Source organism: Armigeres subalbatus, chromosome 2 (genome assembly GCF_024139115.2).
Source record: "Armigeres subalbatus isolate Guangzhou_Male chromosome 2, GZ_Asu_2, whole genome shotgun sequence".
NCBI classification, from domain to species: Eukaryota; Metazoa; Arthropoda; class Insecta; order Diptera; family Culicidae; genus Armigeres; species Armigeres subalbatus.
In genome coordinates this window covers 325,572,734-325,596,068 of record NC_085140.1, presented here as the reverse complement: position 1 = coordinate 325,596,068, position 23,335 = coordinate 325,572,734, and the positions used below count along the sequence as shown (strand labels likewise).

At 46.5% G+C, this 23,335-nt stretch overlaps 1 protein-coding gene and 1 pseudogene across 2 annotated transcripts in view; both read left to right on the top strand.

Annotated features, from left to right (window-relative positions):
• Positions 1 to 23,335, top strand: part of LOC134212719 (uncharacterized) — an 863,774-nt gene that overhangs the window by 86,036 nt on the left and 754,403 nt on the right. The gene's annotated exons all lie outside the window — the stretch shown is intronic.
• On the top strand, positions 5,654 to 9,185 carry LOC134209934 (septin-interacting protein 1-like; annotated as a pseudogene).

Below are 23,335 nucleotides of genomic sequence, written 5' to 3'. Positions count from 1 at the left end.
CTAGAAGTTACGTATTGCTATTATATCTTACATTGTAATAATGATTCTGACCATATAACATGTTGTTTTTATTATGCGGGTATACTAAGTATACGTGAAGGCTATATGATCGTCTAAAACAAACTTTTTATAGAAGGCCCGGAGACCCATAGTGTTATATGCCGATCTACTCAGCTCGACGAATTGAGGTGATGTCTGTCTGTATGTGTGTAGTTTTGACCCTTCCTTCGGAAGTGTCTATAATTTCACTTTGTATGCGTTACGTAGGTGTGTTACGTATTAATCTATCAAGAAATCTCGTTAATTATTAAATAAAATGTATGGTATTTTAAAAAATTCACTTTGACATTGAAAATATAATTATAAAAAATGATATGATATGGAATTATGTTTATTTTGATTTCAAAAACAAATGATTTTTATTGAGGAACTATAGAAGCATGTAAAAAATCTTCTCAGAAAAGAAAAAGGAAAAATTGAAAGGATTTCAAAATTTCTTCAGTAGAGCTAGATAGCAAATGTGAGATGTTTGTGACACTAATAGACTACTTAGCATGTATGTAAAGTATGTGCGAATTTGAAATTTACTACCATAAAAATCTCGCTCATTTTTAAGGTATTGAACAAGTTTAGTTTTACCAAATTAGGCATCCATAAGGTGAAATATATGTTATTTGAATATTGAGTTTCGCTTAGATCAATGACTGATTTAGTTAGTTCTGAATTAATTAATATCGAGGTCTCTGGAAATTACGAGTACAATATATGCAACCAGCGTTACGATAGTTGCTAACATGTCACAATAGTTATTCAACTGAGAGCGCCTTATAGAAGGCAGCATGAAGTACAGATGTTATCATTCGTTAGTTGTCACTCAACCCAAGACATCCGCCTTTGGGTAGGCAATTATTTTGTCACTTTCACGGTAAATCGCCGTGGGAGGCTGAGATATTTATCTCGTTTTAAATACTGGAGTCTGGAAAAAATTCTTATAACTAAGGAAGGGTCAAAATCTCACTGTAGGTGGATTAATCTGGTTTTTTCTTCCTAAACAATGGAGCCCCTGCTCAAAGACATCCTGGTTGACCAGGAAGTGCGGGGTTAGGGATCACCAAGGAGGCAGGACTACATCCGCCTCCAAACTCTTCCATTATCCGCCCATAGTCCCTTCGGTACAACCAGAAAGTAATGCTTCAAAGGGGGCCAGTACAATGCACCCTCGAGGTTAGCTGTGTGTCCTTGCAGCACCGAACATCGTAACTCGCTTTTTAGAAAAACACCATGGTATCGTGCCAGCGCGTTGCGGCTTTCCAGGTGGCCTAACCACGCCCCTAGTCCTCGGAAGGTGGGAAGGGTCGACTTCGCCTGCTTCCTCTGCACGACTGGTATCAAGAATGATGATGCCGCGTGCACCCAAATTGACCTTTCTGCGATAGGGCCTATTCGCCAGCACACAGAGGGACTTGACGCGAGGCCTACGCCTGCCCCAGCCTTGACGAGGACCCTTTCCGTCCTCGGGCTCGGAACCCGCCGGTTGACGACGCCGCGAAAGCGACGATACCATGTTGTTCTTCGCGCGGCCACTTGTGATAAAAGGATCGAGTTCGACCACAGAGCATGACCACCGGTATGACCCATGAAGCCGACTCCGATCCCTTGACACCTCTTATTTGCGCCTGAACTAGCCATCCTGAGTCCACGCGCCACCTTCTGTAGCCTGAGACGATTTGCGATAGCCGAAAAACGGCGTTCCAGCCAACTTCATCTTTACACATCCTCCGAACCAGGTTGTCCGGGTAGTGTCCAGACCACATGTGGCAAGCATGTGGTCAGCACTGCACGAAACGTGAGCAACGAACAACACGTGTTCCGCCGTTTCCTCTAAACCTGCGCACACAAACACTCGGGCGAAGCGCAGCAGCTGCGACCTGCACTTTGATTTTGCAGCACGCTTAAACGCCGGGCACATCGAACCCCCATGGGTGCTTCTTCACAGCTTTGCTGGAACAAATCAAACAATGGGAGGGTTCTGCAGCATTGTGCCTATGTCCCTCAACTGCGCCACGGCAGAATTGCTTCTGTCAGGGCCTTTGCAGTCCCATTGCTTGCCCCGGTTCCAGGCACTTGAAGCAAACTTTGGGTTGCTCGTATATGCGCACAGGGCATACCGACCATCCCACCTTGACGCTCCCTAACTGATCACCTTGAGGCGTCCGCTGCAGATAGCCGAACCAATGCTATGCATCCCCTGGACCTTTCCGTAGCCGAACGGCTGCGGTGGGCGTCTCCACTTCACACTGTCGCCACAGTGCCGTGACGAGCTCTTCGACTTCAGTGATCTGTCCAGGTCTTTAACCCTTAGATTCACCCTCCGTCGAGTGCCTCACCTTGACGTCCTGCCTAGGACCTCCTCCGCCAACTTCTTGTAGGCGGCGCCCTTGTGAGACGCCCGCTTCAGCTCGAGGATCATCTCGCCCATCCGGGTACGTCTTTTTCGACGCACGTCGGCGCCGAGTTCACGAGCTTGACGCCTCCTCATCGCCTTAAAACATCCAAGCTCTAGCCTCGTCCGCCTGATGACTAGGGCATCGCCCCTGGAGCGATTGGCGCCTACCCTAGACTTCTTGCCTCATTCGCCTGGGCCTTCTTTTCGGCCCTTGACGTCTTCTGTTCCTTGTTCTTGACCAGGGTACAGGAGGCGCTCATCCCCCATTTCCTTCCTCTTCCCAGCCCCACTACCCTTGTTCCTGGTAGTAACCCTCGCGTTTTTGAGCGGCCCAGGGAGCTCATCCCCTGGAGACTATCTCCCCGTTTTGTGTCTGTCTCGTTGGAGCAGCCACCTAGACACCGCAAATACTTGAGCCTCAGTATGGGTAGAATTTGCACCACCGTCTTCGCTGGCATGCCTTCGATCGATTCGACTTTCCCGAACGCGAATCCTTGGGCCTCAGTCTGAGAACTCGACTCCGCCGATTTCACGGTTACACTTGGCCGTCCCGCCTCTCCAGCTTGGCGTCCAGCATCGACTTTCGAAGTTCTGCAAGCTCCTCTTGAGGTCCTTGCGATATTATGCTTCGATGACGCAAAGTCGATGATGGCGTCCAGCTGTTCCGTCACCTCGAAGGCTGAAACCCCATCGCGTTTGCGGTTCATCGCCTCCACAAGCCATGGGCCGTCAATAACCCCTACCGGCGTTTTTCAGCCGAGAGGAAGGTTGAGTGACCACGCGGCGCTGCGCTCTGAGCTGCCGACTATTGCCTCTGGCCTCCTAGGCGGAGACCCGAACAACCCACCTCTTGCGAAGGGGTTGTCGCCTACACTACTACCACCAATTAAGAATTGACTTGGTTTTCCATTTTGGTCCCACGAGTTGTCGGGAAAGAGGTCCACCACGCCAGAGCCCAGCATGACGCGGTAAGGGACAATTACTGTGGAGGTGCCCAGGTACCCACAGGCTCCTGTAAAAGCCTAGCTTATTATTTCACGCCCCTGGCCATGCATCCCTCGGCACGGGTCGCTTGACGCCTTGGGATTAGGGTTAGGGACGATGGTCCGGTCTAACTCGCAGTGGCCATGGGAGGGGTCGTCGTTAATCCTTATCCGATTTACTCGCAAGTTGCATTAGACGAAGGATACTCTACCATTATTTCCTATTGACAATTGGTCAGATCAGACTCTGAAGTTATGGACAAAATACCACTTTTTTATAGAAAAAATGAGAAAAAATGTCACTCATTTGTCAGGCACTTATCCGAGGGGTGAGCCACTTCCACGATGAGCCGTAGATAAAGCTTCCTTGACTAAGATTTTCGCGATTAGAATGATTTTCTTTGCGATGAAACTTTTCACCTGGATTAGCGCGATGATAGCGCGATAATGATGCGATAAACGCGTTGACAGCAGAAAACTGCTTGAAAATTTTGACTGTCAAAAATGATGACATTTCTTGCTGTCCGATATTCGATCAGTATATTTTCACAACAATTTCGCTTTTCAATAGCAATTTTACTTGAGTTGACGGAGTTCGGTCCTTCGGTGTGTTCTCTTGCTTGTCTGCAGTTCCGCGTTTCGTTAGTCCCTTGTTTGGCTCTCTACGGAAAATGCAAGCTTCTGTCAGTTTCTATGTTCCGGTGCGTTCTGGAAATTTGAAGGGGTTCTTTTGGGAAGTTTACCTAAGAATGTCCAAGATTTTAAATAAGAAATAGTCAATGTAGTTCTGTGGAAAGTACGAATGATTTACAGTGAAAATTTTGAGAAATTACCGAACTTCTTGGAAATAATTTAGAATTGCTCGCGTGAATTGAAAAAGTGCAAGTAACTGAGATAATGTTTATTCCATATCATCACGTAAACTACATTGTTAATTGAATAAATCGTTTCTCGATAATCGCCCGTGTCCGAACATATGATTCACTCGTACGAGATCCCGAACATCTTTTGACATATGACGATTGTGGCCATGCAGTCCATACCACCGACGATTACGAAAGCGCTCTGAAGCCGAATTTTCTTGTCACCATGATGTAGGGCATTTACCGGCAAAACCGAGAAGTGGAAGCCCAAGGACGTGATAACGTCCTTGGTGGGATTAAAAGTTTCAGTTGTCACCGATGCCACTGAATTCAATACTCGAAATAAACAAAACAAGTTTGGTTGGTTACTCTGGTAACAATGGATCGCAACTTACGATTCGAGATAAGCAGTTGCGATGAAGCGCGATGGGACGCGATTATGCGATTCACTTAGCGATTAGTTGCGATAATAAAAAAGATGGCTTTTCGACTCGAATTGTATAAGATCTCGCAGCGATTAAGTGTAATCGCAAAGTGGCGTCCCCATCGCACTTATCCTTAATCGATTTATCGCAACAAGCGATTGACGCAGGTACCCACCATTGTTTCCTATTGAATATTGGTGATCGGATTATGGGCTCGGAAGTTGGTCAAAATACTTTTTATAGAAAATTGAGCAAATAAATGTCACTCATTTTTCAGGCACTTATCCTTAACTGATTTACTCGCAACAAGTATCTGACGCAGAATACTCTCCCATTGTTTCCTATTGAAAATTGGCCAGATCGGACTATGAGCTCAGTGAGATCAAAATACTATTTTATAATGCACGAGAAAGGCACCATCACCGCTAGGTGGATTTATCAGGGTTTTTATATCTTTCATGCTAATTTAAAATAATAAATACTTTTCAAAATATATAAATATTTTTTCTATTGTTACGTAACAAAATTTGGAGAGACCCACACCCCATATTTTTGTTACAAAGCGATAAAAAATAAATAAACCCCACCCCTATTGCATTACGTACACAGAAAAAATTCCATGGTAAAAGTTACTATTTCGTAGAATACGCCTTGTTTTTTAATCGACTATGAAATTTCAGTTAGATTAACCATGATTCACGCAGAAGAATTGAAGATTGAAACAACTATTTCGATTGTTGCACCAAACTACGTGCATATTTTGTTTCAATCTTCAACATTGTTGTTTCAACGATGATTCATTGTTTTTCAATTGAAATTATTGTTGTTTCAACATCGCATGACTACAATAATAAATCGTTGTTCTGGCAACTATTTCGTAATATGAAAACCTGTAGAAACTGATCAACATAAATCATTCTGTCTACAAGAAGAAGTATGGAGCAGAGGTAAGGTGGATGACTCTTACTCCCCTTGTAACCAGTTCGATTCTGCTTCGTCATATTTTCCTATTTTGTTGATGTCATCGTAGTGTCGATAAAGAGTTTCGTAGATTTTCGAAAGTGAAACAACATACAAATAGTTGTTTTCTGATGTAACATTTGACAGTGACAGCTGAAAAGCATGGTTGAAACAATATATCGATAGTTGAATCAACTATCGCGTATGGTTGATTCAACCCTATTTGTGGTTGATCAACCAAAATATTGTTATTCATAAGGAGCGTCCACAAATTCGTAACGCTTAGAGGGGAGGGGGTTGACGAAGTGTGACGATCACACAAAATTTTCAGATATTTCATACAAAAAAGTGACATAGGGGAGGTGTTGAAATGCCCAATTTTGCGTTACGTAATTAATGGATCTCCCTAAATCAATGCAAAATATTGTTGATTTGAAGCAGAATCATGTTGATTCTACCACATATTTTTCTCCGTACTGAGAAATTCACCACTGATTCAGTTCAGGTAACAACATTTCAGGCGACAGTTGATTTCTACTGCGCGCATGGTAAAATCAAACGGGTTTGTTATCTTGAAAATCGTCGGTATATTCTTAAAATAACCCTCGGAATGGTAGTTTCCACTGCAACATTGCTTTTCTGTGTAATATTTTGAACAAACCCAAAGGTCAATTCAAGTCTGGCATAGTCTGGCGTCTTTTGTCGAAAATGGAGCCACGCACGATGAAATATTTCAACTCCTCGATTTTGTTTTGACGTTTTGTCAGGTTTCGTGCAGGTAAACGAGGAAACAGAGGCAAACCAAATTTTATTTTATTCTGTCATCATCTGAAAACGTGAAAATCGATTCAATCTCATCGGAAATCAGATTGTTGTAACGATAGTGTAATAATTATTATTTTGGTATAAACTTCAAATCTTCACCATGGCAGACAGGAGTACGAGCGTTTTGAGATCACCGACTACGATCTGGACAATGAGTTCAATCCGAATCGCCGCAATCGGCGTCCAACCAAGCACCAGCAAATCTACGGCATTTGGGCGGACGAGGATCGGAAAACGAAGATCCCGATGAAGGGTCTTGCGACGCGGTCGCGGCCGCCTCGGTAAGAAACCAAAAGATTATACGGCCCCGATTGGTTTTGTGGGCGTGGTATCCAGCAGGCGGGTAAGAAGAAGGTAGAAGAAAAAAAGGAAAGCGATGGCGAGCAGGAGGATGAAGATGAGGACGATCGGCCGCGGTTTGGTGGTGCCCCGAGCGGGACCAGTTCGGAATCCGAGTCGGAAGTAGTGGCAAGGGCAAACGATTTCCGATCGATGGCTGGATTTAGGAAGTATCCGGCTCGAAGTGGTGGACCATCAGTTGGGAAGGAGTTGGATGGGAGCAGCACAAAGGAATTGGGGCGAAGCTTCTACTGCAGATGGGTTACCAGCCTGGAAGGTTTGGGTAAGGATTTGCAGGGAATTGCAGCCCTATCGAGGCTCACTTGAGGAAGGGCGGGAGCTATTGGAGCAGGTCCGGAGAAGAAAACGGTGGTCATGGATCAGAAGTTGAAGAAGGAGAAGAAGATACGAAGGAAATTAAGGACAAAGATGCCAGTCAACAGTGGAGAAAGGATAACACAAAGGGAGATACTTCTATAAAAAGTGGAGGATGTGATTGAAAAGGAAGAGAACGTACACTCTATTTGATAAGAATTCAAGCTGTAATGTAAAGGTAATTGATATGACCGGGCCAGAGAGTAGAGTTTTGAGCGATATCATGCCCTGGGACAGGCGAAAGTGGTGGGAAGATCTCTACGATTCCAAAGCAACGAAGGAAACATCCAATTTTGGGTTGCCTGAATTGGTGCAAAACTTGAACTTGATCGTCGAATATTGGACAAGATATAATTGCTATAGATAAGCAGAAGTGTGAAGCAAAAGATCGAGAGGAGCAGTTGGAAATAGAAAAGGAAAATTTATCTGGATCACAGCGCAAGAAGATTACATTCAAACTTTGGAAGGAGCATTGGATTTGGTGAAAGTTGGTCGAACCCGAAAGCGGATCCGTTTCTTTGGAAGAGTGTGAAAGGATTTTCGTACGAATTCAAGGCGATTTCCTGCAGAGTATAGGGAATTTGGTTTCAGATTTGGCTCCAGGAGTTGTTGTTCTCTTATAGTGCTCGTCTCAAAGAATGGAATCCATTCAAGACCCAACTCTCCATTTAGACTTGTTCAAACGATGGCGTTCCATATTGGGTTCCTAGATACAGAGAACGTAACCTTCTGGATCCTTACTGGGTTTGATTTGGTCTGGAGTTATTCCAAGCATTCGTTCTGCTGTACAACCTGGGATCCCGGATTCATCAACCGATGATGCTGCTCTGGACGCTTGGGCTCCTCTGCCGTCGTGGATTTTGGACAATGTCTTGGAACAGATTGTCCGAATAAGCGACTACGGCTGTCGGGGAGTGGGATCCGCTGACGGACACCATTCCGATCTTATCTGGATTCAGCCATGGCTGAATACTGGGTCTAAGATGGAATCCAACATTTATCCGACCATTCGAGAGAAACTGAGCAAGGCTTTGAAGGCCTGGAATCCCGAGGATCGTTCGGCACGGGCGATGATCACCCCATGGAAAGGCGTTATGGCTGACGAGGATCTGCAGGTCTTCTTGACGAAGAACATTATTCCGAAGCTAGAGTTACGATTGACGGAACTGGTGATTAACCCGTTGCAGCAAGACTTGGGTAAGTATGGTAAACCTTAACAGTTGTGAATAACATTTGATTTCTAGTGATAAACTAATTTGCTTATCATTACGAAATCAATTGATTTTTCCATAACAGCCGATGCTGATTAATCTTCTTCTTCTTCCAGAAATCTTCAATCAAGTATGGGATGGAGCGAACTAATCTCCACCATCTCAGATGGCGTCCCCTGGACAAATTCTTCTTCCCAAATGGATCCAAACTTTAGTGCTTTGGTTGAATCAATCGCCCAACTTCGACCAAGTCACCCGATGGTACCAAGGCTGGAAGTCTCAATTCACCGAAGACATCATTCGGCAAGCGAACATCAAAGAAAGCCTGCAAGGCATTGAACTGATGCAGCGCTCGATCGGCATAACAACCGGATCGTCGTCTACGTCTTCTTCCCCGGCATCAGTCACGGTGGAACGATGGACAAATACCGCCGCCTCCAAAACCGCCCATTATTTCCGACATTCACGTCGATGCGTCCCAACGTTGGAGTTCAAGGAGTTGGTGTCGCAGAAGTGTGCCGAGCGGGAATCATCTTTGCGCCGATGCCCGGCCGACGAGAAATGGGGAAGCAGGTGTACCGAGTGGGAAAACTGTTTTGCTACATCGATAGGTCGGTTTGTATCGTCAGCTTGGACGGAGGTGTCAACTGGACGCCGATTTCGCTGACGGCGTTGATCGAACGGGCCATAAGTGGATAAAATGTGAGTAAATAAGGGAGAAAGTTTGTCTGAAAAAGTAATTTATTAATACAGATTAATATCACTCTCGCTTAAAACTTATTTTCATATCACCAACCTTGAATTTGCTTCAAGAAGACATGAAACCGTCTCCGACAAAGGTCGCCTCCGATGGGGCTAAAATCCACAAAGTGGATAGAAACATAGCGTTAGCGTTTTCGGCGTGCTCAATAGCTGATCAGTATTTTTGATGTGTTTGCATGGTGTAAGAGTCTCGAATCTACCGTTGCGAAGAAATCAACTAGAAGGCAGCACATTTTAAGATGCCATTTCAAGAACGGCGGTTTAGTTCAAACTTATTTGCTGTAGTTTGGCGTAATTCTTTAGTTGCTTATTGTGAGATAGTAGTTGGTATCCCCGTGAAAGATTCTGCTGAACCGTAACAGAAGTTTGAATCCATTCATTTCATTTCATTTATTTAGTCTACATCTAAACAGATAACACTGAATCAACAATTTGACGTCACAATACACGGTTCGAGGCCGCATCTCTCCATCCTCGAAAACGCCCCACGCTCGCCAAGTCGTTTTGCACCTGGTCTGCCCATCTCGCTCGCTGCGCTCCACGCCGTCTCGTATCTGTCGGATTGGAAGTGAACACCATCTTTGCAGGGTTGCTGTCCGGCATTCTTGCAACATGCCCTGCCCATCGTACCCTTCCAGTTTTAGCTACCTTCTGGATACTGGGTTCGCCGTGGAGCTGAGCGAGCTCATGGTTCATTCTTCGCCGCCACACACCGTCTTCTTGCACACCGCCAAAGATGGTCCTAAGCACCCGTCTCTCGAATACTCCGAGTGCTTGCAAGTCCTCCTCGAGCATTGTCCATGTTTCATGTCCGTAGAGGACTACCGGTCTTATTAACGTCTTGTACATGACACATTTGGTGCGGTGGCGAATCGATTCGACCGATTCGACCGCAGTTTCTTCTGGAGCCCGTAGTAGGCCCGACTTCCACAGATGATGCGCCTTCGTATTTCACGACTAACGTTGTTGTCAGCCGTCAGCAAGGATCCGAGGTAGACGAATTCCTCGACCACCTCGAAGGTATCCCCGTCTATCGTAACACTGCTTCCCAGGCGGGCCCTGTCGCGCTCGGTTCCGCCCACAAGCATGTACTTTGTCTTTGACGCATTCACCACCAGTCCAACTTTTGTTGCTTCACGTTTCAGGCGGGTGTACAGTTCTGCCACCTTTGCAAATGTTCGGCCGACAATGTCCATGTCATCCGCGAAACAAATAAATTGACTGGATCTGTTGAAAATCGTACCCCGGCTGTTACACCCGGCTCTCCGCATGACACCTTCTAGCACAATGTTGAACAACAGGCACGAAAGTCCATCACCTTGTCTTAGTCCCCGGCGCGATTCGAACGAACTGGGTGTTCGCCTGAAATCTTCACACAGTTTTGCACACCATTCACCGTTGCTTAGATCAGTCTGGTAAGCTTCCCAGGGAAGCTGTTCTCGTCCATAATTTTCCATAGCTCTACGCGGTCTATACTGTCGTATGCCGCCTTGAAATCAACGAACAGATGGTGCGTTGGGACCTGGTATTCACGGCATTTTTGAAGGATTTGCCGTACAGTAAAGATCTGGTCCGTCGTCGAGCGGCCGTCAACGAAACCGGCTTGATAACTTCCCATGAACTCATTCACTAATGGTGACAGACGACGGAAGATGATCTGGGATATCACTTTGTAGGCGGCATTAAGGACGGTGATCGCTCGAAAGTTCTCACACTCTAGTTTTTCGCCTTTCTTGTAGATGGGGCTTATAACCCCTTCCTTCCACTCCTCCGGTAGCTGTTCAGTTTCCCAGATTCTGACTATCAATTTGTGCAGGCAAGTGGCCAGTTTTTCCGGGCCCATCTTGATGAGCTCAGCTCCGATACCATCCTTACCAGCTGCTTTATTGGTCTTTAGCTGTTGAATGGCATCCTTAACTTCCCTCAAGGTGGGGGCTGGTTGGCTTCCATCGTCCGCTGAACTGACGTAGTCATCTCCTCCGCTGCCTTGACTTTCACTGCCTGTACTCTCAGCGCCATTCAGATGTTCCTCGTAGTGCTGCTTCCACCTTTCGATCACCACACGTTCGTCCGTCAAGATGCTCCCATCCTTATCCCGGCACATTTCGGCTCGCGGCACGAAGCCTTTGCGGGATGCGTTGAGCTTCTGATAGAACTTGCGCGTTTCTTGAGAACGGTACAGCTGTTCCATCTCCTCGCACTCCTTCCAGGGGCGTCTCTTCACCTGGAAAAGGCGGGTCTGCTGTCTCCGCTTCCGTCTATAACGTTCCACGTTCTGCCGGGTACTTTGCTGCAGCGCGACCGCCCGCGCTGCGTCCTTCTCCTCCAGAATCTGTCTGCACTCTTCGTCGAACCAATCGTTCCGTCGACTTCGACCCATATACCCGACGTTGTTCTCCGCTGCGTCGTTAATGGCTGCTTTGACTGTATTCCAGCAGTCCTCAAGAGGGGCCCCATCGAGCTCACCCTCTTCCGGCAACGCTGCCTCAAGATGCTGCGCGTATGCAGTGGCGACATTAGGATGCTTCAGTCGCTCTAGGTCGTACCGCGGCGGTCGTCGGTACCGAACATTGTTGATGACGGATAGTTTTGGGCGCAGTTTAACCATCACCAGATAGTGGTTAGAGTCGATGTTAGCGCCACGATATGTCCTGACGTCGATAATGTCGGAGAAGTGCCGTCCATCAATCAGAACGTGGTCGATTTGTGATTCTGTCTGCAGTGGTGATCTCCAGGTGTACCGATACGGGAGGCTGTGTTGGAAGTAGGTGCTGCGAATGGCCATATTCTTGGAGGCAGCGAAATCAATTAGTCGTAGGCCGTTTTCGTTCGTCAGCCGGTGAGCGCTGAACTTCCCAATAGTCGGTCTAAACTCCTCCTCTTGGCCAACCTGAGCGTTCAAATCTCCTATGATGATTTTGACGTCGTGGCTTGGGCAGCTGTCGTACTCACGTTCCAGCTGCGCGTAGAATGCGTCCTTATCATAATCAGTGCTTCCGGAGTGTGGGCTATGGACGTTGATTATGCTGAAGTTGAAGAACCGGCCTTTGATCCTCAACCTGCACATTCTTTCATTGATCGGCCACCACCCGATCACGCGCCTTTGCATATCGCCCATCACTATGAAAGCTGTTCCCAGCTCGTGTGTGTTGCCGCAGCTCTGGTAGGTGGTATGATTACCTCTAAACGTTCGCACCATTGATCCCTTCCAACAAACCTCCTGCAGCGCTACGATGCCGAATCCACGGTCCTTGAGCACATCGGCGAGTATGCGTGTGCTTCCGATGAAGTTGAGAGATTTGCTGTTCCACGAGCCGAGTTTCTAATCGCTAGTCCCTTTTTGTCGCAGTGGTCTTCGCCGATGGTTCCGGTCCGTACTCTCTTGTTGATTGTTCGTTGCTTATGTTTTTTTTTGCTGGCTTGCAAGGCCTGACACCAAACCCCCTAAATTTCCGGAAGACCATTCCTCCTTATTCCCGGTGGACCATGGTGCACAGTTTCACTTAGAGTTCCTCGCTGGCACTCGGACGATGATCAGCCGCCCCTAACATGGAGAACAGACGCTGTTGTGAGCCGATCCTGACATGGAGAACAGACGCTCAATGAGATTTGCACCTCCGGAGAGGAGCAAATCCCCCCCCCTCCCCGGTCAGCATACGACCATAGTTCCCACCGGGGTTGGTTACCGGATCTTCCCTAAGGTTGCTCGTATCCCGGCCAGCACCGCGGGGAGGTAGGGATATGAGTTGCTGGGTAAGAGGCTAAGGACCGCGAGATGGGGTCTATTTTATTCCTTCAGGTACGCGAAGTACCAATGGTACGCTTTACCCAGCATTTGCCGTGCCAAGGCCACATGGAAATCACCTAATCAAGTAACGGAAAACCAAATCGACCACATTCTAATCGACAGCAAATTCTTCTCTGACATCACGAACGTCCACACTTACCGCAGTGCGAATATTGAATCCGACCACTACCTCGTTGCAGTATGTCTGCGTTCAGAAATCTCCACGGTGTACACCACGCGTCAGATTTGTCCGCCGTGGCTAAACATTGGGCAGCTACACGACAGTAGCGGGTAGACTATCCCAAGACTACGCGCAACAGCTGGAAGTGGCACTCCCAACGGAAGAGTAGTAAGGCGCAGCTGGATATTCAATCCGCCATTGGTAGCACCGCAACCGCTGCACTTGGCACGGTGCCCCCGGATCAGAGAAACGACTGATATGATGGCGAATGTGAGCAGTTAGTGGAAGAGAAAAATGCAGCATGGGCGAGATTGCTGCAGCAACACCGCACGAGAGCGAACGAGGCACGATACAAACGGGCGCGGAACAGAGAAAACTCGATTTTCGAAGGAAAAAGCGCCTGCAGGAAGATCGAGATCGTGAAGAGACGAAGCAACTGTACCGTGCTAATAACGCACGAAAGTTCTATAAGAAGTTAAACCATTCACGTAAGGGACACGTGACATAGGCCCGTTAGGTGTAAGGACGTAAACTGGAACCTTCTTACAAACGAGCCTGAGGTGATCCAAAGATGGCGGCAGCACTACGAAGAGCACCTGAATGGTGTTGTGGCAAACAACGGTTGCGGTATGGTAATGAACTTAGGAGCACGTGATTTCCGGCTCCGAATCTCCAGGAAATCCAGATGGAGATCGGCCGGTTGATAAACAACAAAGCCCTGGAGTTGACCAACTATCAGGAGAGCTGTTTAAACACGGTGGTGAGGCACTGGCTAGAGCGCTGCACTGGGTAATTACCAAGGTTTGGGATGATGAGTTTCTGCCGCAGGAGTGGATGGAAGGTGTCGTGTGTCCCATCTACAAAAAGGGCGATAAGCTGGATTGTAGCAACGGCCGCGCAATCACATTGCTGAACGTCGCCTACAAGGAACTCTCCCAAATTTTATGCCGCCGACTAACAACAATTGCAAGAGAGTACCATGCGGGATTTATGGGTGAACGCTCTACCACTGACCAGGTGTTCGCCATACGTCAGGTATTGCAGAAATGCCGCGAATACAACGTGCCCACACATCATCTATTTATCGACTTCAAAGCCGCATATGATACAATCGATCGGGACCAGCTATGGCAGCTAACGAAGCTATTGGGAGAACCATCCAGAAAACTGCAATCCTGTCGGACAGTAATCCGGTGAAAATAGTTCTCGACAACGATCCGACGGGAACAAGAAAGCGAGGTTCACAATGGGCAAGATGGATCGATCAGGTGGAGGACGATTTGCGGATCCTCCGCAGACTGCGTGGTTGGCGACGTGCAGCCATGGACCGAGCTGAATGGAGAAGACTTTTATGTATTGCACAGGCCACTCCGGCCTTAGTCTGGTAATAAATAAATAAATGCAGGGAATCAGAACAAAACTTCGATGTAGGGAATAGAGTAGAAAAGAAAGAGGATAACGGCCATTGTACTACGAAAACATCGGATATCATTTACGATTGAAAAACTAATTTGGTTGCTTATATAAAATGTATATAATATAACGGTTACGGTAATTTGGGATAACTTGATTAAAATACATTTGTATAAGGTGAATTTATTTTGAACGTAATTTAACCTGTAACCTAATTTGAATTGCAGTTTGGAGATCCATATCGGTGTTAGCGCATTATCGATCACAGTGTGCTCTGAGGTACCGTCAACTGGGAGGAAGATGATCATTGAGGTGAAGATGATCATTTGATGTGTCAGTCAAAAGTGCCAAATTTTTTATGAAACGGTAGTCAACAATATTCTCCGTTCAAGTAATGTTACCGCTAGGTAGAAATCCGAGTTTTTCGATTATAATCATGAAAATGTGTTTTGTGGAAGAAAGAGAGAGATAGTCATAAATGACGCTATTTTCGTTTCAAAAATTGACTTCGTATACTTCTTTACGTAGTAAATTCAACATTCATACAAATAGCCTAGCGTATTTTGACTACTAGGTCATAATGATTTTAGTAGAGCTGTCTTGATCAACTTCACCCCAAACCAAATTATTCAACAAATGTGTGATAATTTAATTTATTTTAATAAATGCGAATGCGTTTCAGAAAACTAAAGTTGTTGATTATTGCAACGTATAGCAGTACATGTTTTGAAAATATTTGTTTCGATTTAAAATGTAAACACACATTGTTGTTGCATGTTTTGTCTTAAAAATGATCATCTTCCCCCCAGTTGACGGTAATAGAATTGGTTAATTAGCTAAAACGTATGCAGTAAAAAGTAGCTATTTATCAGTGAATATACAAACTTGCTAGTAGGGGAACTGTTCCGTTTTCCATCTCACTAAACATATATTCATCTAATCGCAAAACAAAGAAATACAGCACCAATCTTGGCGCTTCTTTTTGCTAACACGCGTGCTCACTGGTGAAAAAATCACAAAAATATTTAAGAAACAAACCATTTTCCTTTTCATTGCTTTGTTTTTGATGGGATAGAAATAGGAGCTAAGGGATGAAGTGACGAACCGTTCCCCTATATAATACACTTTATGTAGGAACTGATGATGTGAAAAACGGCTGATAGTGTACTTTAAACGTAAAATATTAAGAGTACGGAACCAGAGATCGGTTACGATCAAAGAAAAAGGCAAGACCTATTCCTTTAAATTTTCAAAACCTTGTATTTTCAACAAACTACTAATATAAATAAAATCTTTAGTTATGCGCTGCCACAAAACCGTGCAGCTGCAGAAACTTGGTGCATAATCCGAACACTACCACTGAATGAACGCCATCTTGCATTAAACGTTTCGACTGGTACCTTATTCCTGTTTAAGGCTACCTTACACTTCGGGAAAATTTTCCGCCGGATTCTGGACCCGTGCAGGTGGGGCCGAGATTTTGATATTCCGTGCTCAAATCCCAAAAACATCGCATAGGTAAAAATACATGGGGAAAAATTCCGCGGACCAAATTCCCGAGGTGTGAGGCTACTTTTACATGGTCAGATATTGAATTGTTCGCTAAAACTAGCGATTATGTAAACGGGCCACATGGGTTATGGTGGCCATTTAGGTTGCGAAGTCAAACGCCTTAAAGGATGAGGATGATCCACAATAAGGTACACCGGGGCAAGTTGAAACTGTGTTTTCAAAGTTGAAATTCAAAGTGCTGTAAAAAAATCACCCTTTGATATATTTTGAATCCGTTTGCTGTGTTTGCTAGTTTGGGCCAAATATTATACATAAAAAAGCAACCTTAACAAACTTTTTTATAAATATTTTTTATATTTAAATTATTTTTTAATATACATCGTTTCAACTTGCCCCGTGAATCGGGGCAAGTTTAAACACTGCGTTATATTCAAACGTAAGCTAATTTTTCCGTATTAATAACAAAATGTATGTGCTTAGTGAGACTCAAGAAGCACGAGGTTGTTATTATTTATTTATTCAGACTAAGGCCGAAGTGGCCTGTGCGGTATATAAGAGTCTTCTCCATTCGGCTCGGTCCATGGCTACACGTCGCCATCCACGCAGTCTACGGAGGGTCCGCAAGTCATCTTCCACCTGATCGATCCACCTTGCCCGCTGCGCACCTCGCCTTCTTGTGCCCGTCGGATCGTTGTCGAGAACCATTTTCACCGGGTTATTGTCTGACATTCTGGTTACGTGCCCGGCCTACCGCAGTCGTCCGATTTTCGCGGTGTGAACGATGGATGGTTCTCCCAACAGCTGGTGCAACTTGTGGTTCATTCGCCTCCTCCACGTACCGTCCGCCATCTGCACCCCACCATAGATGGTACGCAGCACTTTCCTTTCGAAAACTCCGAGTGCGCGTTGGTCCTCCACGAGCATTGTCCAGGTCTCGTGTCCGTAGAGGACTACCGGTCTAATGAGCGTTTTGTAGATTGTCAGTTTGGTACGGCGGCGAACTCTATTCGATCGGAGCGTCTTGCGGAGTCCAAAGTACGTACGATTTCCAGCCACTATGCGTCTCCGAATTTCTCTGCTGGTATCATTTTCGGCGGTCATCAGTGAGCCCAAGTACACAAATTCTTCTACCATCTCGATTTCGTCACCACCGATAGAAACTCGCGGTGGGTGGCTTACATTGACCTCTCTTGAGCCTCTTCCTATCATGTACTTCGTCTTCGACGTGTTGATGACTAGTCCGATCCGCTTGGCTTCCCTCTTCAGTCTGATGTAGGCTTCCTCCATCTTCTCAAAGTTACGTGCTATAATATCTATGTCGTCGGCGAAGCCAAATAGCTGGACGGACTTATTGAAAATTGTACCACTCGTGTTAATCCCTGCCCTTCGTATTACTCCCTCCAAAGCGATGTTGAATAGCAGATACGAAAGACCATCACCTTGCCGTAACCCTCTACGCGTTTCGAAGGGACTCGAGAATGCCCCTGAAACTCGAACTACGCACATCACCCGATCCATCGTCGCCTTGATCTACCGTATCAGTTTATCCGGAAATCCGTTTTCGTGCATTAGCTGCCATAGCTGGTCTCGATCGATTGTATCATATGCGGCTTTGAAGTCGATGAATAGATGATGTGTGGGCACGTTGTATTCGAGACATTTCTGCAGTACTTGGCGAATGGCGAACACCTGGTCCGTGGTGGAGCGTTCGCCCATAAAACCCGCCTGATACTGCCCCACGAACTCCCTTGCAATTGGTACTAGTCGACGGCAAAAAATTTGGGAGAGTACCTTGTAGGCGGCGTTCAGCAATGTGATTGCGCGGTAGTTGCTACAATCCAGTTTATCGCCCTACTGTGAAACTGGAAGGAGTCACCGTGTTTACATCCAACGATTTGGTTTTGTTGACGTTGATGACTAAACCTGCCGAAGAGGAGCGTTCGGCAAGGTCGTTGAGCTTACTCTGCATATCAGAGCGCCGTTGCGCGAGGAGTGCAACATCATCCGCCAATTCGAAGTCATTTAGGTGCTCCATGGTTATAGGCTGCCATAACAGCCCGCGGTTTGGTTCACGGTCAATCGCATCTACCAGATAGACCTGTGCGCCGAAGTATTTGTGAACGGCGGCGGCGTAAGGTCATTTTTATACCGGCGGCGGCGGCGTCGGTGGCGACGTCGGCGGCGTCGGCGGGGTCACGCCGTAAGCAATTTTCGGCGGCGGCGGCGGCGTGCATCGGCGTGAAGAATTTTGAGCTGAGAAAAAAAGTTTCACGCAGCAAGCCATATGATGCTTTTTATTATTTTTTGTACAATTACTATCTACAGGCAGACTGATGAGGTGAACATCCTATGTATATCCATAGAAAAAGTTTACATCACATCCCTCACTAGGAAATCCGAAAAAGGAATTCTAAGAATTAATTAAGAATTTCCCTAATGAATTCCCTTAGAACTTCCTCTAAGAATTCCCCTAATAATTTATTTGGCACGGCAAATGCTGGGTAAAGCGTACCATTGGTACTTCGCGTACCTGAAGGAATAAAATAGACCCCATCTCGCGGTCCTTAGCCTCTTACCCAGCAACTCCTATCCCTGCCTCCCCGCGGTGCTGGCCGGGATACGAGCAACCTTAGGGAAGATCGGGTAACCAACCCCGGTGGGAACTATGGTCGGACGCTGATAGGGAAGGGGGGTTTGCTCCTCTCCGGAGGTGCAAATCTTATTGAGCGTCTGTTCTCCATGTCAGGATCGGCTCACAACAGCGTCTGTTCTCCATGTTAGGGGCGGCTGATCATCGTCCGAGTGCCAGCGAGGGACTCTAAGTGAAACTGTGCACCATGGTCCACCGGAAATAAGGAGGAATGGTCCTCCGGAAATTTAGGGGGTTTGGTGTCAGGCCCCGCAAGCCAGCCTTTAAAAAATCATAAGCAACGAACAATCAACAAGAGAGTACGGACCGGAACCATCGGCGAAGACCACTGCGACGAAAAGGGACTAGCGATTGGAAACTCGGTTCGTGGAACTGCAAATCTCTCAACTTCATCGGGAGCACACGCATACTCGCCGATGTGCTCAAGGACCGTGGATTCGGCATCGTAGCGCTGCAGGAGGTTTGTTGGAAAGGATCAATGGTGCGAACGTTTAGAGGTAATCATACCATCTACCAGAGATGCGACAGCACACACGAGCTGGGAACAGCTTTCATAGTGATGGGCGACATGCAAAGGCGCGTGATCGGGTGGTGGCCGATCAACGAGAGAATGTGCAGGTTGAGGATCAAAGGCCGGTTCTTCAACTTCAGCATAATCAACGTCCATAGCCCACACTCCGGAAGCACTGATGATGATAAGGACGCATTCTACGCGCAGCTGGAACGTGAGTACGACAGCTGCCCAAGCCACGACGTCAAAATCATCATAGGAGATTTGAACGCTCAGGTTGGCCAAGAGGAGGAGTTTAGACCGACTATTGGAAAGTTCAGCGCTCACCGGCTGACGAACGAAAACGGCCTACGACTAATTGATTTCGCCGCCTCCAAGAATATGGCCATTCGCAGCACCTACTTCCAACACAGCCTCCCGTATCGGTACACCTGGAGATCGCCACTGCAGACAGAATCACAAATCGACCACGTTCTGATTGATGGACGGCACTTCTCCGACATTATCGACGTCAGGACATATCGTGGCGCTAACATCGACTCTGACCACTATCTGGTGATGGTTAAACTGCGCCCAAAACTATCCGTCATCAACAATGTTCGGTACCGACGACCGCCGCGGTACGACCTAAAGCGACTGAAGCAACCTGATGTCGCCACTGCATACGCGCAGCATCTCGAGGCAGCGTTGCCGGAAGAGGGTGAGCTCGATGGGGCCCCTCTTGAGGACTGCTGGAATACAGTCGAAGCAGCCATTAACGACGCAGCGGAGAACAACGTCGGGTATATGGGTCGAAGTCGACGGAACGATTGGTTCGACGAGGAGTGCAGACAGATTCTGGAGGAGAAGGACGCAGCGCGGGCGGTCGCGCTGCAGCAAGGTACCCGGCAGAACGTGGAACGTTATAGACGGAAGCGGAGACAGCAGACCCGCCTTTTTCAGGAGAAGAAACGCCGCCTGGAAGAAGCGGAGTGCGAGGAGATGGAACAGCTGTGCCGTTCTCAAGATACACGCAAGTTCTATCAGAAGCTCAACGCATCCCGCAAAGGCTTCGTGCCGCGAGCCGAAATGTGCCGGGATAAGGATGGGAGCATCTTGACGGACGAACGTGTGGTGATCGAAAGGTGGAAGCAGCACTACGAGGAACATCTGAATGGCGCTGAGAGTACAGGCAATGAAAGTCAAGGCAGCGGAGGAGATGACTACGTCAGTTCAGCGGACGATGGAAGCCAACCAGCCCCCACCTTGAGGGAAGGTAAGGATGCCATTCAACAGCTAAAGACCAATAAAGCAGCTGGTAAGGATGGTATCGGAGCTGAGCTCATCAAGATGGGCCCGGAAAAGCTGGCCACTTGTCTGCACAAACTGATAGTCAGAATCTGGGAAAACAAACAGCTACCGGAGGAGTGGAAGGAAGTGGTTATATGCCCCATCTACAAGAAAGGCGACAAACTGGAGTGTGAGAACTTTCGAGCGATCACCATCCTTAATGCCGCCTACAAAGTGATATCCCAGATCATCTTCCGTCGTCTGTCACCATTAGTGAATGAGTTCAAGGAAAGTTATCAAGCCGGCTTCGTTGACGGCCGCACGACAACGGATCAGATCTTTATTGTACGGCAAATCCTTCAAAAAATCTGTTCATTGATTTCAAGGCGGTATACGACAGTATAGACCGAGTAGAGCTATGGAAAACCATGGACAAGAACAGCTTCCTGGTAAGCTTACCAGACTGATCAAAGCAACGGTGGATGGTGTGCAAAACTGTGTGAAGATCTCGGGCGAACACTCCAGTTCGTTCGAATCGCGCCGGGGACTAAGACAAGGTGATGGACTTTCGTGCCTGTTGTTCAACATTGCGCTAGAAGGTGTCATGCGGAGAGCCGGGTGTAACAGCCGGGGTACGATTTTCAACAGATCCAGTCAATTTATTTGCTTCGCGGATGACATGGACATTGTTGGCCGAACATTTGCAAAGGTGGCAGAACTGTACACCCGCCTGAAACGTGAAGCAACAAAAGTTGGACTGGTGGTGAATGCGTCAAAGACAAAGTACATGCTTGTGGGCGGAACCGAGCGCGACAGGGCCCGCCTGGGAAGCAGTGTTACGATAGACGGGGATACCTTCGAGGTGGTCGAGGAATTCGTCTACCTCGGATCCTTGCTAACGGCTGACAACAACGTTAGTCGTGAAATACGAAGGCGCATCATCTGTGGAAGTCGGGCCTACTACGGGCTCCAGAAGAAACTGCGGTCAAAAAAAGATTCGCCACCGCACCAAATGTGTCATGTACAAGACGCTAATAAGACCGGTTGTCCTCTACGGACATGAAACATGGACAATGCTCGAGGAGGACTTGCAAGCACTCGGAGTATTCGAGAGACGGGTGCTTAGGACCATCTTTGGCGGTGTGCAAGAAGACGGTGTGTGGCGGCGAAGAATGAACCACGAGCTCGCCCAGCTCTACGGCGAACCCAGTATCCAGAAGGTAGCTAAAGCCGGAAGGGATAGATGATCAGGGCATGTTGCAAGAATGCCGGACAGCAACCCTGCAAAGATGGTGTTCGCTTCCGATCCGGCAGGTACGAGACGACGTGGAGCGCAGCGAGCGAGATGGGCAGACCAGGTGCAGAACGACTTGGCGAGCGTGGGGCGTATTCGAGGATGGAGAGATGCGGCCTCGAACCGTGTATTGTGGCGTCAAATTGTTGATTCAGTGTTATCTGTATAGATGTAGACTAAATAAATGAATGAAATGAATATTTCTTCGGGAATTCGTTCCGAAATTTCTTCAAAAGTTCCTTCAGGAATTTCCTTAGAAATTACTTTATGGATTGCTTCGGAAATTCCTTTAAAGAGTCTTTTTGGCTTCGTGGCCGTGCGGTTAGCAACGTCATGGGTTATGGAGCGTGGGTTCGATTCCGCCCCGGTAAGGAGAAAACTTTTCTTGGTCGAAAATTTTTCCACCGATCCACTGGGTGTAATGTGTTCTGTCCGTTGTCTAGGTGTTAAGTGTTCAGTCTGTACGACCTCTGGTCGAAGACGGTTTTCCTGTCTTTTTTGGAATTTCTTTAGAAATTTATTTGAAAACTTTTTAAGAGTTCCTTTGAAAATTCCTTTAAGAATTCCTTAGACTTAGAGAAACTCCCACGGGAAATATTTTAAGAACTTCTATAGGAATACCTACGGACACTGTTTTAGGAATACATTCGGAAATTCCTTTTGGAAAAAACCTTTGGAATTTGATTTAGGATTTTTTTTAGAAATTCCTTCAGGAATTTGTTTTTGTAATCTTCTATATAATAAAAATGAAATGGTCTGTGTTCGTATCCTCATAACTCGAAAACGGCTGGATGGATTTTCTTCATTCCTTCAGCAGATATGTTCGTTATCGTTTCCGACGGGTTTATACGATATTTCCTCATGCGAAAATCACGAGTAAGGTTGAGTAAATGGTGAAAACTTAAATTTAGATTTGTAAAGGAATTTTGCTTGAGTAGTTCAGAACGCGCATTTCGGCCTACTATGCAGGACAACGTCTGCTGGGTCGACTAGTTTCTAATAAAAATTCTTCCAGTAATTCCTCAACAATTTCTTTTGATACTCTAGGAAGATAATTTTGGTAATTCCGGAAAATCCTTTAGCAACTCTTCCAGAAATTAATTCCTGTGGCTTTTCAAAAAAGAAGAAATTCCTGGAGGAACTTTCGACTCTATTCTTGAATGAATAACCAAAAGAGAACCTGAAAATATTTTCGAACAGAATTTTGAATGAAGGATTTTTTAGTGGATTTTCCAAACAAAGATTTTCCAAACAAAAAGATATTGGAATATAAATAGAAAATCCTATATTTCTCTAACAATTTCTTCGATAATCTGGACAGTAGTGAAACAAACTAAATTTTGACTCTAGAATCAAGACTACATGCTTGAGCTTGCTTGAGCTTGATTGACTGCTCGTAGTTGCTACTCCATTATGACCAGATCAGCTGTTCTTGCACAGGGAACCAACAGATGTTTGTTTGGGACTAGCACTCTTCAATGTACAAGTACTGGTGATCTCATTTGTTAAGTCATACTGGCGCCTGCCAC